Source organism: Heptranchias perlo, unplaced genomic scaffold (assembly GCF_035084215.1).
Source record: "Heptranchias perlo isolate sHepPer1 unplaced genomic scaffold, sHepPer1.hap1 HAP1_SCAFFOLD_590, whole genome shotgun sequence".
Classification (NCBI taxonomy): Eukaryota; Metazoa; Chordata; class Chondrichthyes; order Hexanchiformes; family Hexanchidae; genus Heptranchias; species Heptranchias perlo.
In genome coordinates, this window is record NW_027139613.1 from 11,299 (window position 1) to 23,472 (window position 12,174).

At 46.2% G+C, this 12,174-nt stretch overlaps 1 non-coding gene across 1 annotated transcript; it reads right to left on the minus strand.

The window, feature by feature from the left end:
• Positions 1 to 6,635: 6,635 nt before the first annotated feature.
• Positions 6,636 to 6,707, minus strand: trnaa-ugc (transfer RNA alanine (anticodon UGC)). Its single transcript has one exon. It is a non-coding gene; the product is annotated as a tRNA-Ala (tRNA).
• Positions 6,708 to 12,174: the final 5,467 nt, after the last annotated feature.

The window sequence follows — 12,174 nt, forward strand, 5'->3', positions numbered from 1 at the left end:
CCACGTCAGCATCTCCTTCAGTCTGAAATAGAAAGTTATCGGTTGATTAATGGTGATTAAAACAGTCATTCAACTATGAACAGGGTTTAATTAGCTTCATGTAATTATTTATTAAGTTCATAACTCTTGTTAAATTTAATTCTCTGACTGGGAATGGAACCACGCGGTGATGGGAGCACTGAATTTTAACCACCAGTCCATCGGGGAGCTCCCAGGATTGAGCACCAGACACTATTGAACTGATGACATTTATTTTTCTTTCACTCTTCCGTGATTCATTCAGCTCTGTGTTTATTCTCAGGCCTCTTATCTCTCCCTTCTTTTCAGCTTCTGACTGCGGATATTCCTCTGGTCAAATATGAATAATATAGAATATCTCACAGCCCCGCTATATTTGCTCCTTCTCTGTACAGTTCTGTACAAAATCAAACTGTAGGCAGATACCGACAGTGTGTCTCCCTCACTCCCCACAGGAGCAGCAGGAGATGACACTTTAAACTGCCAGTTGCTTCAAACGATGCCCGATAGACCTGCGTTGCCTTGGAGTTTTCCCAGGAGCTGCATTGATTCGGTGTGTGAATTTTGGAAATGGAAACATGTCCATCAGCAGCTTGTGGGAGTATTTTCCCTCACTTTCCATTCCATGTCCATGCCTACTTGCACTTGGTGCTGTCATTGCCTGAACATCACCTTCTGTCCCGATAGTCGTTCGAACAGAAAATGCCATTTTGTGCGAGCAGCTTGTCTGACACGAAAATGACCTGAATTACAAAGGGGCGAGTGGGAAAGGCCGCGTTGGTCTGCTTGTTCACAGCAAAGAATTTTCAGCATTACCTTGTGGTTCAGTGTTTAGGATTCGGAGCTTTCATCACCACGGCAACGGTTCGATTGGTGTCTGTCTCAACATCTGCATATTATCCACTCTACCATAAGTGGACTGGACTCAAATTGCTGATGTTTCACTGTGAGGGTGAAGAGACATAAATGTGTGGACATTAGTTACGAATTCATCAGCTGGGTTGCACCTTTGCTTCTCCCCCCCGTCTCAGTCTTTCCATCTTTACCCTTCACTGCCGGTGTTCCAGGTTCGATCATCCGTGGCCGTTCAACGAAGCCTGAGAAGTCCATGAGGGAAAAACACAGAGAGTCAGAGACAGAGACAAGGTGGGATCAAAGTATAGGAAGAAATAGGATCAATGTCAAGTTCTGCGAACGGGCAGAATTTAAGATGGAGCTTGGGAGAGATTCCTTCACGTGTCTTGCAATTTTGCAAGAGACCATTGGGCTCCGAATTAAAAGCATGAGCCGCATTGGAGAGTCTCTCTGAGAGAGGGAATGCAGTTCGTCAACTCCAGTTCATCGTTATTTGAGCAGCAAACATAATCTTAAGAAGTCGCGCTGCGAGCAGGATTCGAACGTACGCAGGAAATCCCCAGGGGATTCCGAGTCCAACGCCTTAACCACTCGGCGATCGCAGCTACAAACATCTGTTATGCACGGCTGTAAATCAGAATGTGCAGGTTTATCACAAGCGATCTGTGATACAATGTTCTCTCTGACAGGTGAAAGGCCCTGATCCCTGGTCTGTGCTGATTCTCTGATAGTTTACTGGGTAAAGGCCCTGATCCCTGGTCTGTGCTGACTCTCTGATAGTTTACTGGGTAAAGGCCCTGATCCCTGGTCTGTGCTGATTCTCTGATAGTTTACTGGGTAAAGGCCCTGATCCCTGGTCTGTGCTGATTCTCTGATAGTTTACTGGGGAAAGGCCCTGATCCCTGGTCTGTGCTGATTCTCTGATAGTTTACTGGGTAAAGGCCCTGATCCCTGGTCTGTGCTGACTCTCTGAAAGTTTACTGGGTAAAGGCCCTGATCCCTGGTCTGTGCTGATTCTCTGATAGTTTACTGGGGAAAGGCCCTGATCCCTGGTCTGTGCTGATTCTCTGATAGTTTATTGGGTCAAGGCCCTGATCCCTGGTCTGTGCTGACTCTCTGATAGTTTACTGGGTAAAGGCCCTGATCCCTGGTCTGTGCTGATTCTCTGATAGTTTAGTGGGATTCATTCTATATCTGTCAGTCTCTGGTACTGTGTGTGAGTGTGGGATTCATTCTGTATCTGTCAGTTTCTGGTACTGTGTGTGAGTGAGGGATTCATTCTGTATCTCTCAGTCTCTGGTACTGTGTGTGAGTGAGGGATTCATTCTGTATCTGTCAGTCTCTGGTACAGTGTGTGAGTGTGGGATTCATTCTGTATCTGTCACTCACATGCTGTGTGTGAACTTGGGATTGATTCTGTATCTTGTCAGCAGTGTGTGTGAGAGTTTGTGATTCATTCTTTATATGCAGTCTCTCATACTGTGTGTTAGTGTGGGATTCTTTCAGTATCTGTCAGTCTCTGGTTCTCCATGTGAGTGTGGGACTCATTCTGTATATACAGTCCCCAGTACTGTATGTGGGAGTTGAATTCATCCTAAATATGCAGTTACTCCTACTGCATGTTAGTGTGGGATTCATACTGTACCTATCAGTCCCTGGTACTTGATGAGAGTGTGGGATTAACTCTGTGTCTGTCAGTCTCTAGTACTGTATGTGAGTTTGGGATTCCTTCTGTATCTGTGAGTGTTGGATTCATTCTGTGTCTGTGTGTCTCTGGTACTGTATCTGAATGTGAGTTTCATTCTGTATCTGTACGTAATTATTCTCTCAGATTACATTATTGTGTTCAATACTTTAGCTTTAATATCTTAATGTTTGAAGAGTTTTACTCCTTATTTAATTTGTAAATATGGACAAACTTTAGGATTTAATGTTGGAGGTTTTAATCAGATAATGTGTGTGCTTTTTGGACGACTATTAAATCTGCATCTCTGTGAGTACGATTGTGGATGATAATGAATCTTTCAAACGGATAAGGGAACATTTTAGAATTGGTTTGTAATGTGTAGATCAGTCTGTAGAAATGGAATTGATACTGTATCTTTCAGTCTAATATTGTTTGAGATTTTTGTACTGGTATATAATGTGTATCTCAGTCTGCACTAATAGAATTGATACTCTATCTTTAAATTTCATTCTGCGAGTGCATTCTGAACAGGTATCTAATTTGTTTCTCAGCTTTACTATCTTTCAGTATTTCTCAATCGATACTGTACGTGAGGTTTGGATTTGTTTGCAATTTGTAGCAAATGGTACACTTTTCGAATGGATATTTCATGTATTAAAGTCATGTGTGAGAGAGTTCTGGGATAGTATTCAATTGGAATCTCTGGTACATTATTGGGATTCATTCTGTCCCTTTCAATCGGATACCATGTGTGATTTCTCTCTGGTATTTAATTCGTAGCTATGTTGCCCTATTGTGAGATTGACACAGTGCCTTTCAATCTGAGAGTGTGATTTTGGACTGGGATTTTTGTATCGACCTGTCAGCGGGACTGAGTTCGGGGCAAATGGAACAGCGTCTGCCTCACCTACTCTGCTTGAATGTTGGATTGAAAGTGTGTCTCTGGAACTTGGGATCAGTGTGGGACTGAGTACTTCTACTGTCTGAGACTGTGGAACTGATGACCTGTCTGTGTCTCTGTGCTCTGTGGGTGATAATGTACCTCCTGTGTGTGAGAAGGAGCTGGCTGCACTCCTCCTTGTGCCTCGGGTGGAGGAAAAATCACATTCATTCTGGATCATTCAAGGATTCGCCTGTGGAAAGAAAATGATCTCTTGTAACTCAAGAAACGGTGAGGTTGAAAATGGAAAAGTGATCAGTTTAATATCTCTGCTAATGATCATTTTGAATATCCACAAATGAAAACCAGTGATACAAACAGTGTCAGTGTCTGACTCCACTGCAGCACTCAGCTTCTGCACACCAGGTGTGTTGGGCTGTTTTACAACAATTTCGTGACATCCAGACACAACCCAACCCCTGCACTGATCCATGAATGGGACTACCCGATGGGGCAGGGACCTTTGTGCAGGTCAGGTTTCTCATCCCCTCTCCCATGGGACTAACCGTTCAACCGAAAATAAACAGCCGCTGTTTAAATTGTGTCCTTCACACTTCTCACCTGATGCCTGCAATAGATGCTCTTTGTATAACTCCCCACATCCTTACTGTCCGGCTCTGTTTCCACTCTTCACTGTCCAATAACAATAAACAGGGTGAGACTGGAACTAAACCAGGACCATTCACTCCTGGTTTGGGGAGTGAAAGCAGCAATGGTTTTAATAGCAGGTTCTTCCCATTCTCTCTTCCTTCCCCTGGACACACCCTGTCCACACACAGCCCGAGAATGACCTCTCCCTTCCCCCCCTCTCACTCCATGTTCCGGGACCAGTTCCTGATCCACTCCGCCTCTTACAAACAGCCCCCGGACTCCCCCTGCCCTTCCCCCGGACTCAATGCCGATCTCTGAGCCCATCTGCGGACACGGTCCCGGAGCGATGAGCTGCTGTAACGAGGCTGCTCTTTGCTCCCTTCCCCCGGGGGCCGTGATCTCTCCATTCCCGCCTGTCTGAGCAAAGGAAGTGGGTCTGGGGGAAAGGTCAGAGGGAATGGGCTCCACAGGCAGTGCAGGAACAGGCACCAGAATGGGAAACAGATGGGATTCCACCAGTGCCTAACGCTGGAATCCAGACTGACTTTACAATCTCCAACTATTAAACTCGAGGTTTCCATCCCTGCTGTTTCTCTCGGGCTCTTTTGATGGGAAAGAGTCTTTCAGAGATAAAGTGAGAGGCTGTGGAATGACCCAATGGGTTCTGTTCATTCTTGGCTCCCTGACTGATAAAGTAACGTTTGACTCCGAAACTGGAGGGAGGATTCCTCAAACCAATCCTGGAGAAACGGGGGAGGAAAGTGGGAGTCGGTGTATTTGCTGGGACCGTGTAGGATTAATATCAGGCAGCAACAGTCCCAGTTTATTTCAATCGGAGTGAAACTCTCGGTCCCTGAGAGTAATACAGAACGGCCCTGAGCTGCAAGATTGCAGAGGGGACAACATGCAAGAGAGGGTTAAATGTGTGACACTGTCCCTGAGAGTGGGATTAATAATGTGTCTGTCTCTGAAATAATATCAGTGAGAGATGAGACTGCATCTTCTGTCACTCCACCTTGGAATAGCAATTGGAATGGAATATTTTCCAATTTGTTACTCTGTGTAAACAGGACATTTCAGGTCAGTTTCTCTCTCTCTCTTTTGTACAGCTTATGAAGTTGAGATACTGTTACTGAGAGTGATACAGAGACACTGATAGGAAGTGTAATTCTGATACTGTGCCTGTCTGTTTTTATCTCTCTCTAGCGCTGTACATGAAGGTGGAATATTGTTACTGAGTGTGAAACGGACACACTGATGGGAAGTGTGAGACTGATACTGTGTCTGTTTGTCTGTGTGTCTCTCTCTGTCTGTCTGTCTTTCTCTCTCCCTAGTGCTGTACAAGGAGGCGGGATACTGTTACTGAGCGTAATATAGACACACTGATAGAAAGGGAAAGACTGATTCTGTGTCTGTGAACAAACCTCCGGTGCTATTGGTGAGACGGTCACTGTCCCTTTTACTGTATATCAGCCGGTCTGACGGGTCATTCATCATTCGCCAGTCCTGTAAGAAAAGGTGGAGAGAAACCGTCTGTAACTGTCTGACACTGGACTGTCTGTGAGTGTTGAATTTATTCAGTAACTAGTCGTCTATGGGTGTTGAGAACGGGATGGAGAGGACACCAGTTACTATTATCTGACAGTCAGTTTAGGAGGATAATTTGTATTTTCATCTTAACCAAACATATCACTGTGTGCGGACAATATAATAATGTAAAAGGAGGAGGACGAGGTGAGGCACAGACAGCATTGAGTCTCATTTCACTTTTGACGGACGCAGGACTTGCCCCAGGTGAGGGTTTTGTGCTTAAAGATCACTTCACTAAAAACACCTTGACGATCTGGGGTTACAGACGGACATGACGGGCAGGAAAAGACCAGCTCGTTCATCGATCCTGCCCCACATGCCTGGAGCATCGTGACTGGACACTTCCTACACACACCACCAGCCCCACCCACCGGGAACATGGAATCTCCTGGGAGCGGTCACAAACCAGAAAAAAAACAGAAAAAAGGCGGAGAGTCAGCGCCCACCGCACCAGAGAGGGTCAGCACCCGCCGCACCAGAGAGAGTCAGCACCCACCGCACCAGAGAGAGTCAGCACCCGCCGCACCAGAGAGAGTCAGCACCCGCCGCACCAGAGAGAGTCAGCACCCACCGCACCAGAGAGGGTCAGCACCCACCGCACCAGAGAGAGTCAGCACCCACCGCACCAGCCGGGAATACATTCCAGATGCTCAGTCCTCTCTGGGAAAAGAAGAAGCTCCCAACATCCAGACTATTCTTCCCTCTTTGTGGTCGGAACGCCGGTCCGCTGCTTCCCCCCAATCTGTGAAACTGGAAATAATCTATCACTGGGCAAGCTGATCAACCATGAGATGGGAGCCATTGAAACACCGTGGGCGCTCTCCCATTGAATTATATTCTGTGCGGAGCGTTCGGTTTTTCGCGAGGTGAAGAAACTCTTGTCTCTCCTTGTGTGTCAATGTGAGGCGAGTCTCAGATGATATTCTCACAGTTGAATCCAAAATGTAACTTGTTTGGAGATGCCGGGGATTGAACCCGGGACCTCATACATGCAAAGCATGCGCTCTTCCACTGAGCTACATCCCCACGGGTCAAAAGGAACCTGAGAAATAAACAAGCAGACACTTTAGAAGTGAAGCCGTGAGCTTTCTGCTCCGTCTCTCCAGGACATCGAGATGCCCAGCGGTCCCGCGTGTTCACAATGTTCAACCTCTGCTTCAGTTCACGGGGTTTCTGCTCCTCTTTACTTTGAACTTTCCAAAAAAAATCTGCGGAAATAAAAAACCCAATCGCTAATGGTCAGTGACAAGGCTGAAATCGAACCTCTGAATCATAAAGTGAGATGGAAGAATGACAGAGCGTCAAACAGGAACAAGAGCTGGGACTGCTCGCTCGATATTGCACCGACACACATTCCCCTCAGTCGGCGGCTGCTTTGAGTTGAGCTGTTGAGGGGACCGTGAGATGAAGTCCCGCTCCGGGACAATTTAATGCTTGTGGAGCCTCAGAAGTTGGAACTCACTGAGCTCAAAAAGCGTCATTCAACTTTCCGTGGGTAATTCTGGTGGAAAATTATTTAGGGAGATGCTAAGAGTTGAACCCAGGACCTCAACACATGCAAAACATGCGCTCGACCACTGAACTAAATCCCCAGATCACAAAACCCTCTAACCAAGGAAAGAAGAACTGATTGTCCTCATTTTATGAGGCCACCCGTGGTGGGTGTGCACTGCACTCACTGCATTTTAATGGGGAAATAATCAATTTATATTATGTAACTATCCCCCACTCACTGCATTTTACTGGAGAAATAATCAATTTATATTATGTAACTATCCCCCACTCACTGCATTTCACTGGAGAAATAATCAATTTATATTATGTAACTATCCTCCACTCACTGCATTTTAATGGAGAAATAATCAATTTATATTATGTAACTATCCCCCACTCACTGCATTTCACTGGAGAAATAATCAATTTATATTATGTAACTATCCTCCACTCACTGCATTTTAACGGAGAAATAATCAATTTATATTATGTAACTATCCCCCACTCACTGCATTTCACTGGAGAAATAATCAATTTATATTATGTAACTATCCCCCACTCACTGCATTTTAATGGAGAAATAATCAATTTATATTCTGTAACTATCCCCCACCAGGTTTTAGCTGTTGTCAGAAATAGTCCCTTCGTGGTCGCCAATTGTAGGATTTAAACCACTATTTTCAGGATTATAATCTAATCCAATCTAAGGACTGGTTCCTGACAACAACAAGATCACCACTGGTACTGGTATTACGGTTAAAGGCAAAACCGATTTACTAATCACATCACAATTCGTGCAAAAAGGTGATACTTAACAAAGAGAAATAGTGAGTGTTCCTTGAAACCTCGGGAGTGTCCCTCCAAGTGACTACGGTGCGGTCTCTCTCTCTCTCTCTCTCTCTATCCCTCCAAGTGACTACGGTGCGGTCTCTCTCTCTCTCTATCCCTCCAAGTGACAACGGTGCGGTCTCTCTCTCTCTCTCTCTCTATCCCTCCAAGTGACTACGGTGCGGTCTCTCTCTCTCTCTCTCTATCCCTCCAAGTGTCTACGGTGCGGTCTCTCTCTCTCTCTCTCTCTATCCCTCCAAGTGTCTACGGTGCGGTCTCTCTCTCTCTCTCTCTGTCCCTCCAAGTGACTACGGTGCGGTCTCTCTCTCTCTCTCTCTATCCCTCCAAGTGACTACGGTGCGGTCTCTCTCTCTCTCTCTCTATCCCTCCAAGTGACTACGGTGCGGTCTCTCTCTCTCTCTCTCTCTATCCCTCCAAGTGACTACGGTGCGGTCTCTCTCTCTCTCTCTCTCTATCCCTCCAAGTGACTATGGTGCAGTCTCTCTCTCTCTCTCTCTCTATCCCTCCAAGTGTCTACGGTGCGGTCTCTCTCTCTCTCTCTCTGTCCCTCCAAGTGACTACGGTGCGGTCTCTCTCTCTCTCTCTCTCTCCCTCCAAGTGACTACGGTGCGGTCTCTCTCTCTCTCTCTATCCCTCCAAGTGACTACAGTGCGGTCTCTCTCTCTCTCTCTATCCCTCCAAGTGACTACGGTGCGGTCTCTCTCTCTCTCTCTCTGTCCCTCCAAGTGACTACGGTGCGGTCTCTCTCTCTCTCTCTCTCTGTCCCTCCAAGTGACTACGGTGCGGTCTCTCTCTCTCTCTCTCTCTCTGTCCCTCCAAGTGACTACGGTGCGGTCTCTCTCTCTCTCTGTCCCTCCAAGTGACTATGGTGCGGTCTCTCTCTCTCTCTCTCTCTGTCCCTCCAAGTGACTACGGTGCGGTCTCTCTCTCTCTCTCTCTCTGTCCCTCCAAGTGACAACGGTGCGGTCTCTCTCTCTCTCTCCCTCCAAGTGACTACGGTGCGGTCTCTCTCTCTCTCTCTATCCCTCCAAGTGACTACAGTGCGGTCTCTCTCTCTCTCTCTCTCTTGCTGTGATCTGTTGACTGAAAAGTTCTCTTCTTCCTTGCCAGAATCTTGTTCGCCTTCCTCAGCTTTTGAGGTCTCTTCTTATTCCCTTTTTCAGTTTATGAGCAGTTCACTCTCACATCCACATCTCTCAGCCTGACCATTATTCATGTCTCTCAACCTTCAGAAGTTACATTCCAAGCATAACTCCTGGTACCATCCGTGCCTTGTTGTTACAGACTTAACAGAACCTTATTTAGAGTTTACATTGCCAGTCTTCACAGAACCGTTTGTATAAACAGACTTCTGCTCACTGGCTTGTGGAGGCTCGAGATAGAGAGGCCTGAGCCTGAGTGACTCCTTGATTTAATGAACCTTCAGTCCCTTTATCTACATGTCTTTTAGACATTATGCTATTACAGCACATTCCTCCCTTAGGTCTGTTCATTCCCACTTTACTGTTGTCAGCATCCTTTTAGTTTTAACTGCAAACTTGACTATAATAACCATCATGCATCCTTCTCGGCCCACCAGCACTTTCTTATTGAATACACGTTACATGGTTCATTCTATATTAATACACAGTACAGTTTACATTTATAGATACATAGATTCACAGTACATTTGATTCTACTTCCACTATTGATTATAATTATCCTAAATTCTATCTGTTAATGGGTTAATCATTACACATTGTTCTTCCTGTCTCTAAACACCGTTGTACAGGAGGCTTCTGTTCCGTTCCGAGAAGCTCTGAACCATGGAAGAGAGCGGCTGGGGCACATTTCTTACACGCCTCAAGATTAACCCACACGGAGATTTTGCTGTCAGTGAAGAGAGACGAGAAAGACCAAAGTGCCGTTTGCCCCTCTCAGTGTGGCCCTGAAGGACTGTGTCCAGGCTGAAGTTCTGTTCCCACCGGACGATCCTCCCCCCAGATTGTCCTTTCTGAGCTCCAGTCAGGTGATGCTAAACACTCAGGTGGGAAAGACCAAAATCTACAATAAAGTGTTAAAAATGAAGCTGATTTATTTAACAGATATCCAGAATATTAAACTCCAGCCCAGTTATAGGGGTTATTAACATCAGGAGAAACAAACCCCATCTGTCAGAATGAACATGGTTCAGTCCTGGATGGGATTAACAGCAGAATCCAACCCCTGCAGTCATATGTGAACTCGCTGGAGTCTCAGCACGTGTGATGACTGAGTGAATCCCTTCCCACACACGGAGCAGGTGAACAGTCTCTCCCCAGTGTCAGTGTGTTGGTGTTTCAGCAGATCATTTGTGCTTTTAAAGCCCTTCTCACAGTGAGAACATTTAAAAAGTCTCTCCCCAGGGTGAGTACGTTGGTGTCTCAGTAGATTCCTGTTGTTTTTATATCTCTTCCCACAGTCAGAACATTTTAAAGGTCTCTTATCAGAGTGAACTCGCTGGTGTGATAGAAGGTGTGATGACCGAGTAAATCTCTTCCTACACATGGAGCAGGTGAACGGTCTCTCCCCAGTGTGAATGCGTCGATGTCTCCATAGTTGGTATCTGCTTTTACAGGTCTTCTCACAGTCAGAACATTAGAAAGGTCTCTCCCCAGTGTGAACAAGTTGGTGCATCAGCAGTTCGGATGAAATAGTGAATCCCTTCCCTCACACGGTGCAGGTGAGCGGCCTCTCCCCAGTGTGAGTGCGTTGGTGTGTCAGCAGATTCCTTTTGCTTTTAAACCTCTTCCCACAGTCGGAACATTTAAAACTTCTCTCATCGGAGTGAACTCGCTGGTGTATCAGCAGGTTGAAAGTCTGAGTGAATCTCTTCCCACACACGGAGCAGGAGAACGGCCTCTCCCCAGTGTGAACTTGCTGGTGTCTCAGCAGGTGGGATGACTGAGTGAATCTCTTCTTACACACGGAGCAGGAGAACGGTCTCTCCCCAGTGTGAGTGCGTTGGTGTGTCAGCAGATTAATTTTGCTTTTAAACCTCTTCTCACAGTCAGAACATTTAAAAGGTCTCTCGTCGGAGTGAAGTTGCTGGTGTCTCAGCAGAATGGAGGACTGAGTGAATCTCTTCTTACACACAGAGCAGGTGAAAGGCCTCTCCCCAGTGTCACTGCGTTGATGTCTCAACAGTTCCTTTCTGCTTTTAAAGCTCTTCTCACAGTGAGAGCATTTAAAAGGTCACTCATCGGAGTGAACTCGCTGGTGTGTCAGCAGGTTGGATGACTGAGTGAATCCCTTCCCACACACGGAGCAGGTGAACGGCCTCTCCCCAGTGTGAGAGTGTCGATCAGTTTCCAGCTCTGACGGGTGATTGAATCCCTTCCCGCAGTCCCCACATTTCCACGGTTTCTCCGTGGTCTGGGTGTCCTTGTGTCTCTCCAGGTTGGACGATCAGTTGAAGCCTCGTCCACACACAGAACACGTGTACGGTTTCTCCCCGCTGTGAATGGTGCGATGTTTTTTCAGGCTGTGTAACTGGTTAAAGCTCTTTCCACAGTCAGTGCACTGGAACACTCTCACTCGGGTGTGTGTGTCTCGGTGCTTTTCCACTCACACTGATGTTTGAAATCTTCTCCCACAGATAGAACAGACAAACATTTCTCCTTCCACATTCAAAGGCCGATGATATTCAGGTTCTGATGAATCGAGTGACTCTGTCAGATCAGACGTGATTTTTGATTTGAGTTTCCCTCTGCAAATCCTCCCCTTCTAATACCCTGCAAAAGGAGTTCAGAAAAGTCATGACTGTAAGTACAGGATAGAAATTCAGAATAGACAATTCTAGTTTCTATGGAACATTCTTTCCTCACTTGTTCCTCCAAAGATGTAAATCTCCATCCCACACAATCTCCCTCCTCCCTGTGCGGAAATCCAAACACATCGTGTCATCTTTCAGTGGCCCTAAACCATGAGTAAAAGGGTGAGAGAGAGTGAGAGAATGAATGTGAGAGAGCGTGAGAGAGTTAATGTGACACAGTGAATGCCAGAGAGTCAATGTCAGACAGTGAATGTGAGAGATTGAATGTGAGAGAGTGAATGTGAGTACAGCAATGGGCTCGGTGTGGAGAATGAAGTGGGGCAGGTGGAGCATCTTTCAGTGGGGCATCAGTGATCA